Source organism: Corvus kubaryi, unplaced genomic scaffold (assembly GCF_017639235.1).
Source record: "Corvus kubaryi isolate FWS band 111438036 unplaced genomic scaffold, C.kubaryi_AGA036_p1.0 37322, whole genome shotgun sequence".
NCBI lineage: Eukaryota > Metazoa > Chordata > Aves > Passeriformes > Corvidae > Corvus > Corvus kubaryi.
In genome coordinates this window covers 3,853,964-3,872,537 of record NW_024581101.1, presented here as the reverse complement: position 1 = coordinate 3,872,537, position 18,574 = coordinate 3,853,964, and the positions used below count along the sequence as shown (strand labels likewise).

Genomic DNA, 18,574 nt, shown 5'->3' with positions numbered 1-18,574 from the left:
TTAGCCATGTCATATTTGACAAAAATCAAATTATCAGTACACTTTACAATTTGTATAATAAATGCTTCCACCCTATTTTCCACGTAACCTGTCATGGAATCACTGCTCTGAAGAGAAAGTGCCCTGTGTTTATCTCAGTAGGGATTTTTTTCTTCTCAAGTCTCTCCAGAGCAGAATTAAAATTTAGCACATGCACATTTAGCAAAAATATTTTCATGTCAATGTGTCACTCAACATCCCCTTCCTGTTAACCACGAAATATTTTTTCCAAGTCACATCTCTAGATAAAAGGAAAAATCTGCCATAGCCTTTAGCATTCAGAAAACGGATTTCAGTTTTATTTTTGCAAGCCACATAAAATGAATGAATTCCATTTTCAACAACTGCATCTCTATTCTGACAGGCAGAAAACTGTAGGTTTGTGGGTTGCTTTTTTTTTCCCAGGTTCTGCCTGTTCGATCAAAGGAACTCATTCCTGAAGTTGATATAGAGTGGGAATTAATACAAAATGTGTCCATTTCTTATTAAATGTGTTATTCTGGCAGAAGAATATTTTCATCTCCAAATCACAGCAGAAATAATTAAAATTCAAGGCATTAATTATACTTTAATTAAACCAAACCATATTTCATAGGATTGTTTTGGCAGTATGAGGAAGAGTCTGTCTCCTCAACAGCTCGTGAGATGGTTATGACAAATTATAAAGTCACTGAAGCCAAGTAGAATTGTTCCAGTCAATTAAGTGTGTCTGTGAAGGGATAGCTACAGTATGTAAAGAGGGAAAAATATAGTGGTATTTTAAAGTTTCCCAGACATACCCATTAGAGTGGGGTTTTTTTCTCTCCATGCACTATACAGAAGTCCATTGGTTTTGGTTTGGCCAGTAATTCTATTAACCTGTTAGACAGTAATGATGCATCCATTGATCTGTTAATTTAATGGCTCAAAATGCTGCTTTTCTGTATGAGAAAATGAGCTAAAAATCAGAGAATGTGCTAAAACTTATGGCACACAATGTTTTGAAACTTACTAGACTTCTATTTTATTCTTCTTTGTCTTAACTGTTTTCTTCCTAAATATTTTTGCACCCAAATGTAGATGTGATCTCTAAATGTGTGTGATTTTGTGATTAGAATTGAAATGATAAGTTTCTTTATATCCTCAAAAATATTAGTTAGTGGGATTTTTTTAAGGGTGAGGAGGGGGTTTTTGTTATTTGGGTTTTGGGGAGGAATTTTTTTTTTTTACAGAATGTAGGCAGTTGTTAACTGCAAAGCTTTCGTGTTCCTGTGGCCCACAGTACACAGCTGCAAGGAGGTCACAGGTACAGCAGCTTCCACACTCCTTCTCACCTCTGTGTCTTAAACTCTACATTTTGGTGAGAAAAAGACATGAATGTATTAACTGTTGGGATTTGTACTGTCTTTGATTGGTTTTGATCTTTGTTTTTAAAAGCCTCCTGGACTCTTTGCTGTACCAATGGCAGCGGGCACAGTGAGCACACCTGGATGTGGCTGCTGAGAACCTTTAGCCAGTGCAGCATTTAACATCTTTTCCACGGGTTTAATTAATTGTAGGCAAGACCTGGGATCTGGCAGTCATTCAGCTTCTCTCTCTACTGAAATTAGTGAGGTGAGTAATTAATACTCATGGGACTACTCAAGGGAATGGCTTTCTCTTGCACAGCAAAGAAATTCGATGTTAGCAAGGCAAACATTAAAATGGACAGCTGATACGAAAATGTGTGAAGTGTGCAAAGTATTGACAAGGTATTGATCAGTTCATGCTTGAAAATCTGAGTTGGAAGAATGTATTTAACTTCGGAAAATAGGAATAAGTCTCTGTTTGAGTCAGCATGGAGCTGTTGGAGCATGTCCAGCATATTTCAGCTCTCCTCCCCTGTGGTGACAGGGAAGTTACTGAGCTCAGTTTGTTGTAGGTGACTCTGTTAGTCCTGTGGATGATGCTTCCTGTAAATGAGCTTTTCATGGCAAACAGAACTGGGCACTGCCAAAGGTGTTTCCTATCAGATTGGCATGGATATTTTGTAACTATATAAAATGTTTTTAAGGCATATCAGCCACATTTACAGCCTGATATCAGTGTGTGTACCTGTTCAAGTTACAGCTGAACTTAGCCTTAGTGCATGAGCAGGGTCCAGACTGGATCCACATCAGGCACCCTCCTGTAGCTGCACCAGAATAAATCCTGGCAGTCATGCTACAAAAAGGACACGTGCCTTAGCAGAGCATTTGTCACAGCTCACTAAACCCTTCCTGTTCTTAAACTTCCAAGAAATTTCTAATTAACGTTTGTATACAAGTTCATTATAAACCTTGCGTGGCGTGTGACAATGACAGCAGGGGGATTTGAGCAGTGATGCTCAGTAATGTGAATTGTCCCACATTATTTCATTGTAATCTTTCATAAGAGTCTCAGTTATTTCCCAAGTTTCTCATACCTGGCAGTACTTAATGAGTAAGTCTTGGCTCTGTTCAGTGGAACTGAGCTTTTTAAGTGGAAATTGCACAAAAGATGCAAATTGAAGTAGAGCTTTGGGTTCTGAGATGCTTTTTTTTCTGTGCCATTTGCCTAAACCTGCCATGTTGTTGAATTTTGGTTCAGCCCTTTTGTTAACTTTAAACTTATTCTTAGTTAAAAAAAAATCTATTTTTATTTTTAGAAGGAATTGATTAGCTGAGAAAGGTTAACATATGCTTTTCAAATTGATAAATGATTTAACCTGTTATAAATTTTCTGCAATTATACAGCATGGAAATATCATTATATTACATCATGTAAACACCTTCTAAGTGCCGTTCCATCCTGCTTTGCTAATTTAAGTACAGTTAGTGAACATTTAGAATCACAGCAATCATAAGGTTGGAAAAGGCCTCCAAGATTGAGTCCAACCTTTCAATACCCACTAAACCATATTGTGAAGGGCCACATTACTCATTTTTTAACACCTCCAGAGTGGTGACTCCACCACTGTCCTTGTCAGCCTGTTCAATGTTTAAGCATTCTTTTGGTGAAGAAATTTTTCCTAAAACCTGGAAGATATGGAGAAGGTCCTTCTGTAAGCCTTGCTGCCACCTTTGTCACTAGGGGCCCTGAGATTGCCTCAGTTGGTCAGAACTGGTGCTGAGAGCACCAAGGTTGTGGGGCTGATCCCTGTAGGGGCCACTTGCTTGCAAGTTGGACTCGATGATCCTTGTGGGTCCCTTCCAACTCGGAATATTCTGGGATTTAATGCACTTGACTGGTCACTGCCTGAGCTACAGGAGGGTTAGTGATACCCCCGAGCAGTTTGGATCTGATGATGGTAACACCCAGCCCTTCCCTGGGAGGATGGCTCTCCATCAGGCTAAGAACAGCACAAAGGAGCTCCTCACACCGGGGGGAACGCTCTGACCACTCTGTTTTGTAAGCAAAGCAGGAACAAATACTGCTTTTCCCATTCCGGTCTCATCTTTAATGAGACTGGGTTTGGGCACTGTAGCTACCAACAGCAGTGTGTTCTGAGCACCAGATTCTTCCTTCCTGCAGGTCTGATTGAAAACCACCCAGTTTGAAAGTCCTGGTTATGGAAAATTCTCAGACTCTGAAATATTACTAGAGAGAAAATCCAGACACACTGCCTGATTAAATAGATGTTAAGAGTTTTGAGCAAAGATTTTGATTCATAAAGGGTAATTGCAGGGATGAACATTTAAGTCTCATATTTTGTGGCTTAATATACTATTGCTTTCTGAAACTCCTTCGCAGAGTTCTCGGAACTGCTTCTCTCCTGGAGATAGCTCCATGTTTATCCCTGACTTTCAATAACTTTTTCTTTAATTCTGTTTCCTGTACAGTGGAAATAGACTTTATGGATTAATTTAGTTCTAGGCTACTTTTCCTGCTCAAGTCCTGTTCTGTTTTTCCTTCAAACTCTTAAATATCCTGTTTAAGTCATGTACTGAACACAAAACTTCCCCTGAAAGAAAATGTTGGAGGTTGCTCTTTGAGGCAATGTGAAATATTGAAGGGTTAAAGGGGAATCCTCTAAAAGGAAATGCAGACAGGGGTGTGAGTGGCTTGGCCACGTGCAAATGGATAAAAGCTGCTTTAGAGTGAAAGCCTTTGCAACACGTGTGAGAGTGTGTTAGCAGGACTGCAGTGGCTCCTTGGATATGACTCAGAGAGCTTTTTCTGTTTAATTAGACAGGAAAATTGTGACACAGCCATGGCATGTGCCTTAGAATAACAGGACTTTGGAGCAAATGGCAGTGAATATTAGAGCTGTTGCAGAAAGGAAAGCAAAGCATAAATTTGAAATTACTTATTTTTTGAATTAGAAAATAGCTTTTTTCCCTTTCTTCTTATAGTGTATGAACCATTACTATTTCTTATTTCATTATTTCAGCCCTTTCCTCCCTTCTGGAACTGGCTGCCCCTGGTTGCTTTGCTTCATGGCCAAGGATAAAACTGCCTGTGAAGTCAGCAAAAGCTGTTAAATAAGCTGTCAAAACACGAACTGTTTCATACCTTGGAGCTCAGTAAGGAATACAATTTTAAACAACTTAAAGTCTTTTGGTGTCACCTTGGTGGAAAGCGTGGAGATAGACTGCACGGAGCTTTCATTATGATGCACCTGTAGGCTATCCAATTTCTGTAAGGAATGGTGAAGGAAACATCACAGTCACAGCAAAACTGCCATGATGAAAGGCAGGGGTTTTTTTCTTCAGGAACAAGTTTTAAATAAAAATGAAAAGATTGTAAATGGGGTTCATGGTGTTAGAGAAGGATTTGGGTAGATCTGTGTCAGACATCTTTGGATGCAGTAGAGAAGCCTGAGCTTCAGATACGTGAGAAAATAGCACTTTGAGTGAAAACTCGAGCACTTCAGAGCAAGCGTTCGACTTGTTATCTTTGCAGCTCTAGCAAGGGCTCTCTTCTGAAGCCTGACTAAAGGCAACTCTTTATTTGATGAGGGTTTCATGTTAATTCCATTACATGTGTAAGCTGCATTTCATTTGCACACATGATGGTGTGGGAACTGACTGAAAGGTACAAGAATTAAATACTGGTTGAAAGTAGAAGCAGCAGGTTTTATATTTCAGTAGGAAGGGTTTCATCTTAAAGCCAAAAGCTCTAACCATCAGTTTTTCCTACAAATTCAGCTATGGGAACCTAACCCTGTTCACATGAATGTCAAGGGGCAAACTGAGAATATTGTTCTTATTTAGATACTTGATTCGAGCAAGTGTCCTTGAATGCCTCCAAGCCAGAGAACATTAACAGAGAAACAGAGAATATCAGCAAAGGAGACTTTTTAAATAACCAAATTCTAGCAAAAGCACTATCACTTCAAACTGTGATAACAGCACCAGTGTCTTTACTGAAGCACTAATGAGTACTGACATCTTAGAAAAGATCTCATTATAGAGCAGGGATTCCTTGTTGGAGTTTTGACATACAAATATGTTTTAAATACAAATAATATCATTTGGGGTAAAAATGCAGAGGATAACAATTTCTTCAAAATTAATGTCTGAATGGAAGCTGACATTGAGGTTTAGGAAAGATGTCTAAAAGGAAAGAAACTTGCTGTTGACTGCTCATGGGAATTTCAACAGAGAGTAAGGGCCAAAGAGGAAAAGAAATAATGACTGTTGTCTCCCTAGGAAGGGAACAACTCAACTTTCTAGAACACCCCAGGGGAAAAAAAACAATTCTAGATGGGTTTGACTGTTCTAAGATGCTCCCAAAATCACTTGGTAGTGAATTAATACAGCCTTTAGTCCCATATGGGTCATCACAGCACTGAAAACACCTCTATTTGTAGTCCTAAAAAGTATCTAGATGTCAGTATTAACTGTCATTAAAATATATGCTCAAATATGGCAGTTCTTTCCAGAATAGTTTTCAAGGAAAGGCCTAGGAAGGCTTTAAAAAAAAAAAACACAAAACCAGGATCTGATTCAAAAAAGGATTTGCTATGGAAATACATTTATCTGATGTTGCATCTGAGGTGGCAGGAATTATGGTGTGACTGATGAGCAGCATTGAAAGTCTTATCTTTGTTCTATAACCAGAGGAGCCAAGCTACAACTCTTCATTTCCCTTTTCTTATCTGCTCTCATCTGTCATGCATCACAGTTTCTGATTGATTACCCATTTTATCCTTACATTGAGCACGCACACAAGCACCAATAATTATTGGACCTCTGGGTCTACAGCTCCTGCTGCCTGTTTGCAAGTGTTTCACCAGGATATTTCCTCATCTGCATATCTTGTGATATGCAACAAGGAAGGTACATAAGAGAAAAAATAATTGGCTAAAGTGCAAAACGAGGTAGGAGTGCAAGCTCATCTTTAACCTTGAGGGAATTTATTAGTAGTTATATAAGGTTTGGAGGTTGGAACTTTGCTGTCCAGCATATTTATAGCATCTGGGAAAAGGACCTGAATTACAAGTTGTTAACATTTCCTGATGAGGCTGAGCAGCAGATTATCACACTCAGGCCCTGGCAGTGAAGAATTGTAGATTTGAACAAAAAGTCAGCAAAGTTCAGCAACTGGGCAATAAAAAGGCCCCCGAGGTTCCCTACAGAGAAATGTCAAACCATGCTCTGGTGGAATGATGGGCTCTGAGTCGTGTGTGTCTGCCCAGGAGAGAGATCCTGGGTTATGATCATAACCTCATAAAAATGTAAAATTATCCCCCTCCAGAAAATATTAACTCAGGGGATGTTCAGCTGTGTTGGCTCTGTTGTTGCAGGATTTCCTGATATCTGACTGTGGTCACTGAGAGAAGAAAGCTCTGGTGTCCCCTCAGTGCCCAGCCTGCTGCTCTCCCCGTGGCTCACCCTGCTCTGCAGTCACTCACTGCTTTGTAAACTTAAATACAACAAGAACCATGAGCAGGCCAGCATAAAACAGACAAAAAAGAGTGTGAGAACACAGGGAAATGAGCAAGTCTTGCATTTCTATCTAATTTCAGACTGAATTTATGGAGTGAAAAGAGGAACCCACACCAGATTTCTCTGTGCAGAGCAAAAAAACCCAACCAAACACATGTTGAATTCTTGTATTAAAAAATGGGCCTTGTAGTTCTGAAATCCCTGGGTGTGAACCATGTACACCTTATAAATGCACACTCTGGCAAAAAAAGATAATTAGATTGAGTATAAGGGTTTATGCACAACCTCAATAATATGGATATTAAAACAAGAAATGAGTCATATGTAACTTAAAAAAACCATGAAACACAGCAAAGGAAATATCACAGATTTCTTTAGGTTTTTTAAAAATCCTTCCCTCCTTGACTCCAGAAACAGCCTTTATACTTCATTTTGTGGTTATAGCATCATTGTTCCAGCCATTGTTCCAGAATGATACAGAAGGATGGCAAATGGAATGGCTTGGAGTACAGTAGAAATCCTGTTATTTTTTATGCCTTTCAGCTGAGTTCAAGGATTAGTGCTGTAAGCACAGTTAAAATGTATCAAGTGCTAGAAAATTAATTATGAATGTACTTTAAGTAGAGACTGTTAAACTTCAGCAGTTTTTGATATAGAACAAACAGTAATGAAAATTATTATCATTATAGATGCCAGCCAAAAAAAGACCTTTAAAGCACCCAAAAAGAGTCATGGCTGTGACACATTTCTGTGGGTTTGTCTGAGAAAATGAGAGCCTTTTGTTGCTTTTCAGGAATAGAAACCCATTGGTCCCCCACAGGGCTAAAAGCAGATAGGATTTTAGAGGCAGTGTTTTTACCCTGAGAGTTTTTAAAGTTACATTTGGTTTTCAGTTTAGGTTTTGAGCATCATCTGTGGTTTATATGCTAGTCAGCCTTGGCCAAACCCCTTAGGGCTGAGATTTTATTGATCTTCCTGATGGATGTCCTGTACTCCAGGGTGAATTGCTGCTGAAGCAATAAATACTTTTAAAAATATATTCTCCACAGTGAGGGAGGAGTGATTAAGACTAAAAAACAAGACTAAAAAACTCGACAACTATTGTCAGAATTTGCAAGCATTTTTTGCTATGGCTGTAATTAAAATCCTGAATGAAAATCAAGCTTTTAGGCCAACTCATGCCATCTATAAAAGAAACAAATACCAATTTATTCCCAAAAATTGTCTTCGGCACATTTTGTTGTTTATCAAAACAAATACTCATGTAAATACTGTCTTGATTTTGTTAATTATATTCCCACCAATACACCAGAGACTATTCTTTCAGAATATTAATTTCTTTATGTAAATTAGGAAGGGGGGTTAGAATTAATGCTGCTGTTGCAAACCATTTATCTGTTCTGTGGTGTAAAGAGATCCAATTTCAGCCGGCTGCAGGATGATAATTGTGGTTACTGTTGTCATTAGATTCCTTAGAAGGGAATAGGGTTTGTTGCTTGTGGCTTGAGAGACTGGTATTTTCAAATGGAAAATTTTTGTATGGACCTTGTTCAAGAAATACTTAAAATTTCCAATCAGAACCAATTCCCATTCCTGAAGCAGCCCTGTGCTCACAGGACTCATTATTGCACTTTTCATGCCCTTTCCCATTCACCAGACACAGAGTTTTCGGAATTTTTTTGTACCAAAATGGATAGGTGACAAAAACATGGTCCAGGGAACTGGTTTTTTGCTCTCTGATAAATAGTTTTTATTCCAACACTGGGGCTCTCTCTGGGCATAAATCTCGTGGGCATATGGGCTGGCATTTACTTAGCCCACGAAATTAAAAACAGTGAGGGAGCTATTCCAAGATCAAAGGTGAATAGTGCACAATAGGTTGCAGAGTAGCTGTTGCCGGGTTTGTGCTTTGTTCCAACACAGTGGTGAGGCTGTTGTGTAAGATTTTGGTGCAAAGTCTGTCCAATGAAACTTGTTTGAAGCGTCTCTATTACAGATCAGTGCCATCAGTTCAGAAACAACTCCACGAAGCTGCTTAGAAAAAAATTGGAGGAAGGAGAAAATTCTCCCAAGCAAGTGGTCAGGAAGATGGTGTGGAGCCTTTGGGGAGAAGGAGCTGGGGCAGCAATGGCTGTAAGAAGCACAGAGCACCTCGAGCTGCTGAACAGGGACACGCATCTGCCTGGCTTCCAAAGCAGCCCGGGCTGGGGGAGTTACAGAAACCCTGCCAGCTACGCACAGGCAGGAGCAGGTTTTGGGGAAAAAGCTCCCCAAGGGACACGATGAGGTTCAGACTGCTGTTGTGCCAAGGTGAGGCACAGCTGGGCCGCGTTTGCACCGCAAACAGGAGCAGCTGAAGGGCTGGATTTGTTATCCCAGCCACGAGCAGCACACTGTGTGCTGTGAGCTGAGGCATTAATTCTGAGTGATGGTAATGAACCCTCTGAGCGGGGCAGGGATGGGATGAGGGGAACCATGGGACACCCAGTAATGGTTTCACAAATGCTGTTTCCTGGGTCTGCCTTGTGTGTCATTAGGACATTAAATTTTTTGTTTCTAAACAATCAGTTTTCCAAACCCTTTAAACATAAGCTCTCCCTTTTCCTGTTACAGCATAATACTCATAACAAACCTATTGGTACCTCTTAAAATATAGTTATAACATTAACAAATCTATTGTGACTTAATTCTTCCCTCAGCAGGAAGAGTACTGGCAGTCAATTAAAATGATGGAGAAATTAACTGAAAGAGCAGATGAACCAAACAGATGAAAGACAAGTAATTATTTCTTATCTAGGAAATACTTCTTCAAACAAAATAGATTTGAAAGAAGCATCACTGAGATGTTTACATGGAGAGAAAATGGTTCCTTGAATGACTGACTTCTTATTTCTTAGATTTTCACATAAGGCCTCCAACTGTTTGATTCCTCTTGGAAGTTAATTCTCTTTCAGCAATTCAGTAAGGGATACCAGCAAAATCATTTTCAGTGTCTATTTAAGCAATACAGGACTTAAATCTTCTTTATGAAGATGTTTCCAAACACTAAATTATAACAAGGAAGTAAATTTCATATAAAATAGATTCCTTCTACTTCTTTTAGTGAATAAGGAAACTCAGCTATATTTTTATCATTTTCCAATTGCTGTAACTTTTGTCTGACTTTGAATGTACAGAGCTAATGGCTTAACAAAACAGTTTTAGGATGAGAATAGGTATCCAGGATCGGGGATAACTGTTCCTAACCTGCTGTTAAAACACTTACTGGCTTAAGCAGGTTACATCATGGCATGTCTTACGTATTCGATCCCTCAACTAGGAGGAGATTTTATGTTACTAGAAATGGAAATGGAGAGATAGTTTTATTTCCCATGTTTTCCAGTTTTACCATTTCTGTCCAGTTCTGTCCTTCTGTGTAAGTCTTGAAGATGTTTGTCACCAAAGAAATGAGCTTCTGTCCTTTGTATAGTCAGAGATCTCAACTTGTGCACAGCTTTTCTAGTGCATTAAAGTCACGTTCAAAAATTATTTGAAGTTGGTGTATTAAAAAGTATCTGTCATCAAACTATATCAGCAATACTGAATTCATTTTCATGGCCTTTTTTTCTGACCTTCTCAAATAATACTCCAAAATGCATTAGGATTTAAAGGAATTCAGCTTTAAGCTTTTTGTGGTCACGTGTTTACTATTTTTAGGCAAATACTCAAGTTAGACTTCAAGACTTAATTTCTGAAATAAGTTATTTGAAGCATGACCTGAGTTTACTTCCATGTATGAATATTATATGAAAGGATTAAGACTGCCCTTTGGAAAGCAATCCTAGTTCTCTTCCAAGACACCATTCCTTTTCTCAGGCAGCTTTGATCTGCTATTCTTTAAAACCAGGCAGATTTTCCTTTCTTTAGTAGAGGTTTTGTACTGGATATCTGCTTCAGAAACTAAGAGATATATTCAAATTCTTAATTAACACTTAGCAAAAGACTCTAATCCATACAAGATGAATAAACACCCAAATATGAATAACTTAGAATAAGTCATAATAATAATAACTAACTCCGAATAACTGAGTAAAAGATGAATAATAAATGCTGTGCTCCAAACGATAAAAATATTGCTGTCAGCAAAGAGAATTTACTGAAAAATTTACTGAAATCATGTTTCAACAAAAGCCTCCAGAAGTATTCTAGGGTTATGTAAGAATTACCTCTTATGTCTTTTCTACTTCTGTTCAACTTTACAGTGTTTCTTCCTCCCAAGACTGTCACAGCTCACAGCTCATTGCCAATCACTCCACATTCACTTCACCCACACCAAATGCATTACTATGGCCAGGGGTTTGTAAAACTGTCAAAGGTGCAGAAAATGTGGGGTTTCTGTCCTGGCTCTACTCCTCTGCAAGCTGCTCATCCACACTGAGGAGCAGCCAGGAAGGAGGAAGAATTTTGCAGGACCCATAGAGAGAATGAGGCAGGAAAACAGAGAAAGGCAGTAAATTGAAAGGTGTGACAGCACTACAGCCAGGCGTGCTCAGGGAAGTGATGTCCTGAGGGATTTGGGATGACAAGGTTCTGAGCCAGTGGAGTGGAAAGAGTTTGTGCAAAGTCTGAATGAAGAGCAGTTAGTGGGACTCTGAGAAAAAGGAAATAGTCTAACCAGTTAGGGCAAAGGAAATAAAATAGATGCATCCTTACAAATTTCACCCCACGAGGCGCTGGAACATGTTTAACCCAAGCCCCACTGAACAGATGTGTACAAAACCTGAAAAAGCATTTTGGACAGAAGGACCAAGCCAACATTCAAAAGTAACATATGGAAAAACTTCTAATTTTTTTAAAAGATTCTTTTTCATTGTGCCTTCCAAAACAAGAATGGAAATCAGAACAGGATCTAATCATATTTCAAATTACTTGCAGAGTTTCTCCTCACAGGTGCAAAAGTGCTTACAGCCACCACAAATTACTTATCTGCTCTGGATTATCTGCTCTGCTCTACACCATTATCTCTGCCTATCACTGCTCCCTGCTTCCCCACCTACAGCACAGAGTTTGCTTGCTGGATTACAGGAGTAGCTTCAGTCCTCTCCTGGGATCTCTAGAGCCTTTCTGTGTGTGATATCCGCTCTCACAAGCTGGTAACGGTGTCATATATTCTTTCCCATTTTGATGTAGTGTAATACAAGCTGTTGTACAAGTCTTCATGTCTCAAGATTTTTGATACAGTACGTTTATTTTGTAATTCTAAGAGTTCTCAGACACCAAATGAACCAGACAAGTGTTGACAGCATGAACAGTAGGCACAGGGAAAAAAAGCAAAAACTGGAACAGAAAGAGAGTATTGGAATTACAATTACAGTTTTTAGTATTCGATTTTTTTTTTAAAACATTTTTATAAAGTTAAGATCCTTAAACCCCTCAAACTAAAAGCTGAAAGAGTATCTGCGTTGCAGTTTGCTTTTCTCTTTGGATTTTTCTGGGTTTGGGAGGCGTTGGCATTCCTTTGTACCTCACCCTGTCAGACAGCAAAGCCACACCAAATACTCGTGGGCCAGGTTGTCTGTGGGAGTCACAAACTGTTTTGCTCCCCCAAAAGCATGGCCTGAGGTAGTTCAAAGAACAGGGAGAACGTTTCCCTCTGCTAGAAACTTCTATCAGTCTTTTCAGGCCACATGCAAAGTGTGATATTTTCGAGCTATTTTCTCCATTATTGCTAGACCAGACTCTGTGGATAAGTGTCTGGATCAGTCATGAGCAGATAAAATTCTCCATTCCTCATGTGATCCCACACTGTTTTCCTCTAAAAGACTGCAAGCCAGATAGGCTACTGGTTCCCAGTTCTTATACTGGGGAAAGTATGAAAAAATGGGAAAAAAAACCTTCAGTCTTTTTAGAGAAAACATTCTTGTCCCTAATTTTGGTAAATGTGTGCCAATGATTATTAAATGTTATTAATTGAAAATCTGATATGGAAGTATTTATTGGAGTAAATTATTTCTGCTGTTATAAATCTTCATAGATCTTATTTTATTAAAATTTAATTTTAACTATCAGCTATTTCATAGTTGACCCTGCCTCCAACAAGAAGGTTGGACTAGATGGGCTGAGGCTTCCAGAGGATGTCCCCAGCCTGAATTATTCTGTGATTCTAAATTGTTACACTTGTAATTGCAAAGGTCCATGAAGCAGACTGTGACAATCCAGGTTTACCCTAAAATCCAAAAGGTTTGCTCCAAAAGGACTCACAGAGCTGCTGCAGTTAATGCAATTTATCCCTTTCTCAGTGATTTTGAATCCACTCGCTTATGAATATTGGTATTTTTTCACAGTAAAATTTGCAAAGAGCCTTAAAAATGCTGTAACCTTTAATAATGCTTTGTTTACTGATTTTATTTGTATCAATCCAGCCATCTTTAGATGGAGTTACAGAGTAAAACCATCCCACTCCTCAGTTCAGAGAGTAAGCCTGCTATTTGAGAACTCCTAGAGTTTCACCAGAACCAAGCAGACGGCTGCCTTGAGATCCTGCCTTTTTTCCTGGTGCATATTTTTGCAGGTTATTTATAGTGCAGTTATTTGTGGAGAACACTCCAGAGTGTTTGAGAGAAGGTGGTAAGCTGCATTTGCATACAGGGAACAACAGCCAGACTCTGCTGCTCTGGCAGATGTGTGTCCATGTGCTGTGGGAGGGGAAGGGAGAGGGATGCCAGATCTTCCATCCCATTGACCTTGCTCAGTGAGCCTCGTCTGCATCATGTTATAACAACCCTCACACACTTGGATCTGGTTGTAAATAGAATATGACATGCAGACTTTGATGGAGCTGATCTCCCCTTCTGGGTATTTACACCCCAGTCTGTGGGCTAAATTTGGGGACCTTTCTGTCTAGAAATTCTCTGCAAAGGATATACAGTGAGAGAGAGGAAAAAGACCACCACCAAAACTCCTCCAGGGGATGGTGTTCCTTGATATTATTATTCCTTGGACATTTTCCATGTAATTTATGGTATCTTCAGCTAGCTAATGGAACAGAACTGACACTGTCTTAATATTTGACAAGCTAATTATCCAACGTAGTAAACAAGGTTTTATGTAAAGACTTCACATTTCTTAAGTGAAACAGAAGCAGAGAGTCCTGCTCCTTTTCTGAGCAAAACATTCAAGTGCTGCACACTTCAAATTATGAAGTTTTATTTTTGATGTTGTAGTCAAGCAATTAAATTCTGCCTTATCTGGTTGACTCGAAGAGTCATCCCATCAAACTTTTGAGCACTGGTGCTGAACACGTAGTGGCCATAAGGATTATTTTATCCAGGCATGTTCTGTGGCCAAGTGGTACCGCAACCATTTTTTAATAGCTTATATATTTATAATAATTTCATAATAGCTATATATTCTCATACATGTATGTATTAGATAAGGATGACTCACCTTTTCTGTGCCCCACAGTAAGTTGGTTTTTGCTCTCTAAAAAGGACATCTGTGGATTCAGCTGTTTCACATATCCTGGCATCATTGCCTATTTTATCTTCTGTATTTACAGTGGTTTTATCCTCTGTATTTACAGAGTGTCCCATATAGCCTGATATCAATTATGTCTCATCAGAAGAGACAGAGTGTTAAGGAACCTTGCTTTGCGTGGCTGTAGCTGTGTTAAGAAGCAGTTTCCAAATGGAAAATGGTCGATTCCTCAAGAGTCATTAGTTCTTGTTTTCCTGCCCCAGAGTATGGTCCTGTGAGTTCAGAATATTTATTAGACATGGTTTGAAAAAATCATACTTAAAATGATGCATTATCTTGCTCTATGCAGAGTTTTCTGGGGGGTATTTTTTCCTTGGTAAGTTTTTGACAGTGTGAGGGAAGGCAATACGTTCTTGTTGCAGTCTGAAATTGTTTTGATTTTAACAAAAACAGTTAAACCTCTTGATCCTAGGATTAAAAAGCAATAAATATATTGGCTGGTTTTCAGTAGACGGCACAATATGTCTACCAACACTTAATAGTAGAAATCATGAACTACTTTAAAAAAAACTAAAATAACCAGACAGGTTGTTCTACAATCGAATCTAAATCTTCTGAATATCCATGCAATATTTATAGGAAGAGCAAGAGGATTGCAAACTTCTTCCCCCCTGTGATATTCCCAAACTTATTCTCCAAATGTGCTCCAGTGGGGACCAGGTCTACTGCATAAGCAAATTAGGCAAGAGCAGTGCTTTTTATTGATGCTGCCAGCAAGGTGGTGGAGGTTTCTGAAATGAGCTCTCCTAAAGAAATCTCACTGGATCTGATCTCTCACTTCATGCAGGCATATGTTCAGTCAGCTGTCATCACTACCTACAGAGCTTTAACGTAGCCAGTGCTTAAAAAAAGGGTAGAACTATCTAATTATATAGAAAAGTCACGAATCTCGGAAGTAACTGGATTATTTTCTTCATGTATACAGCTTCTGCCTATTTTAACTCCTTCTTCACTGCCAAGCCACTTGACTTATCCAATAAAAATCAAAAGTGCAGTATAAAAATTACTTCAGCATCCTTTTCATTCATCCTTTTCATTCACAACAGAGCTGTGACACGTGTTGGCATCACTTGCTGAATCTGAGCTTCAGAGCAGCCCTTGAGGCAGTGTCTCCCCATGCTGCTCTCCAGTCTTGTGTCTGCATCCTGCTTCATCCCAGGAGGGGACTGTGAGGTGCCCCGCTCCATTGTGCACTCAGCTTTCCTTCCAAAGGAAAAGAACCTGGAAAAGCAGCCACTGCAGTGCTCTGGGCAGCCCCAGTGTGTGCAGCAGGCAGGGTCAGGGCTGGGGGCTCTCAGCTCTGCTCCTGAGCTGCCTCGGGATGTGTGTCCCAGAGCCAAGAGTGCCCAGCCCAGCGTGGAGCCTCTGCTCCAGGCAGGATCTCTGAGTGCCCAGAGCTCCAGCCACACGCAGCTGGAACTCCTCCCAGCCCCCGCAGTGTTGCAAAGGGAAGCACAATGAATTACAGAAATAAAAACAAAGCCGAGAATATCTCTATCACTGAGCATACCTGAGAATATCTTTAACACTTCTGATGTGATCACATCTCCCGACTAATCTGTCATTTCTTTGTTCTTTTCTCTTTCAGCCAATCCAAGTTGAAATTCCTTCTGCATTTGCACCCTGCTCTTCAATTCTGTTGCATTTGCATTATTTTACTGTCAAATTTCTCTGCCTCAGCCACAGCCATTTTGCCATTCTTCTTGTTGTCAAGCTTTATGAATGAGATCCCTTTAACCTGTTTTTTCCTCACTGAGGAGACGCTTTGTAAGATCCACTTCCTCTGCTCATTTACAATAAACTAAAGCCTGCTTCAGAAATGTTGTAAGCACTGAGCCATGTGAGTACACTGTCTGGTTGAATCCTTTTTGATGAAGTCATTTATTTATCTGGATTATAAATTAGGAAGTGGTGAGGAACACATGGTACTGTAGTTTAAAACAGAAAGTGGTGCGAAGGAAAAGATATGGAGAGTGAACAATGGAGGCAGGAGAGCAGACAGACAAAGACAAGCACCCAGTTGAGTGCAAGATTGCAATCATACTGATTCTTTTCCTCCTTTGTTTCTTCTCCTGGCTTGCATTTCTTTTATATCCTCCTGATACCATCCGTTGCAGGATTCACTTTGCCTGGCTTCACGAGCCTTCCGAGTGCCATTCACAACAACAGCTCTAATTTGGTTGTCCTAAATCACCCTCTGGAGGGGCCTCTCTTTCCTGCTGAAGCACCTAGAGAGTATTGTTTCATATTACTGGTATCTGGAATTAAACACTGGGAATATTCCATAAAATGCACTTCTCTCTCTTTCCTGCTGTGTTTTCAGATAAGCCTGGAAAGCATCTGTCAAACCTAGGGAATTACTACAATTTCAGTAATATTTTATTGAATAAGAACTCAAGGAAACTGGAATTCAAAAGATAATGCAGCATTCATTGCTGCAGTTATGATTTCTAAGATCAGTTTTTTCACCTTTGAGAAAGTTGTTAGGGGTTTTTCTAATCAATGTGGAGAATACAAGATATGGCTGAAGGAAGGATTGTTAGTGTATCCCTCTGTGTAAGGACTTACTGTTCTGTTCATTTGAGCAATGTTATTATCATAAAAACATCGATAATCAAACTTTAATAAGCATCTATTTTGTCTTCACTCATAAAAGCATCTTCATTACCTGTAATGAAGGCATTCTTGAGATTTAGTGCCTGTATAGTCGAGTATTTCGAGGTTAAAAATGAAGAGTTCGGAGCACTATCTTTTTCTATCCCTGTTCAGGTTCAGTGTTGCAGATGAGGAGGAGGTTTCCTCCTTGCATCAGCTCCCAAAAGCTCTGCTCCACCCCTTGTCCCAGCCCCAGCAGGCTCAGAGGTGACACCCCTCCCAGAGGTGTGCTCTGTCCCTCTGAGATTCCTAAAAGATTTTGGCTGAACCCTCAGCATTTCTGTGCAAGCTGTAAAAAGCCCCAAAGTCAGTGGTTACAGCATTTCTGAGATGTATTGTTTCCGTGATAAGCTCACGACTTTCCTATGAGTTACTCCAAAGGCTCAAATAATAAACATGCAAATGAAGTGTCAAGATAAGACCCAAATTAAGCTTTTTATCCTACCTTCAAGGAGTTCAAATTGGAAGTAGCCAACTTTCAGATAATGGCACAATGCTGCAAAAGGATCTTGACTTGTGGAAGGCTTTAAAATAGAAGGATAGGCAGGACACGAGTCTGTTTCCTCACATTTCAGTGACAGATTATTTCAGAGAACTCTCTAGCCCATTTCCTATTTCCTTTGCCCTTGGCCTGCTGAGTAATATTTGCATTTTTCCCTACAACCTTATCTCCTCTCTGCACGGAAGCTTCTGATAAATGTTTTCCGTTGAATTTCCTTCACCATCCACATTAAACATCAACTTTGCCAGGGACCATTTCCTGAGGCCTCCGCTTTCTGCTGCTGAACAACACCTCTGTCGTGCCTGCCCACTGCCACTGCATGGGACTTGGCATTGCAGGACATTTCCCAGTCTCTAAACATCATTATTTCAAAAATCCCACCAGAAAATTTCTCCAGAAATCAAAAGTCTCCTTGAAATTACAGAAATATTTCCTGCAGGATAATTGCAAAGCTAAGAAGTAACAATTCTGGAGAGTTAGAGCTAGGCTTTGGGGGGTTTAGTGAGCTGAGAATGTTATGTATTTTATTCCCTGGTGTTCGTAGGTCATTAAAACTGTAGGAGACCAGAGAACACACCAAGGTGAATTTTAGTGAGACTGTTTGATAGCAGTTTTCATTTATTTTACAGAATAATATTCAGCAATATACCCCTTCCAGCCTGCTTAAACCTTTTTCTGTTTAGTCCCATTTTCCTCTGGGTCAAAGGTTTAATAACTTTTCAGTTAGAACAGTTAAGATTCAGGGGGCTTTGTGCAGGTTTCAGTGGCAGCTAATGATTCATTAGAGTTTTACTGGCAAAATAAAGCTGATAAGTGAGCTACATTCATCTCGGAATTAACCTCAAATTGAAAAAACTCTTAAAGCAATCCTTTCAAGATGACATAAAAAAGGTTGTCCTTTAAGCTGGCACATAAAAATTTCTTATCTTAAATTTCTCTTCAAAACATACTTTATAGATAATACTAAGATAGATCTGGCCTGTACTATAATATT

General features: G+C 39.5%; 1 protein-coding gene across 2 annotated transcripts in view; it reads right to left on the bottom strand.

The window, feature by feature from the left end:
- Positions 1-17,663, bottom strand: part of KLHL4 (kelch like family member 4) — a 76,694-nt gene extending 59,031 nt beyond the window's left edge. Inside the window, exon 1 of one of the 2 annotated variants that reach the window (XM_042029281.1) lies at positions 17,524-17,663. The gene's annotated coding sequence lies outside the window, so the exon portion shown is untranslated. The remainder of the gene's footprint in view (positions 1-17,523) is intronic. The other variant, XM_042029280.1, reaches the window with a different exon arrangement.
- Positions 17,664-18,574: the final 911 nt, after the last annotated feature.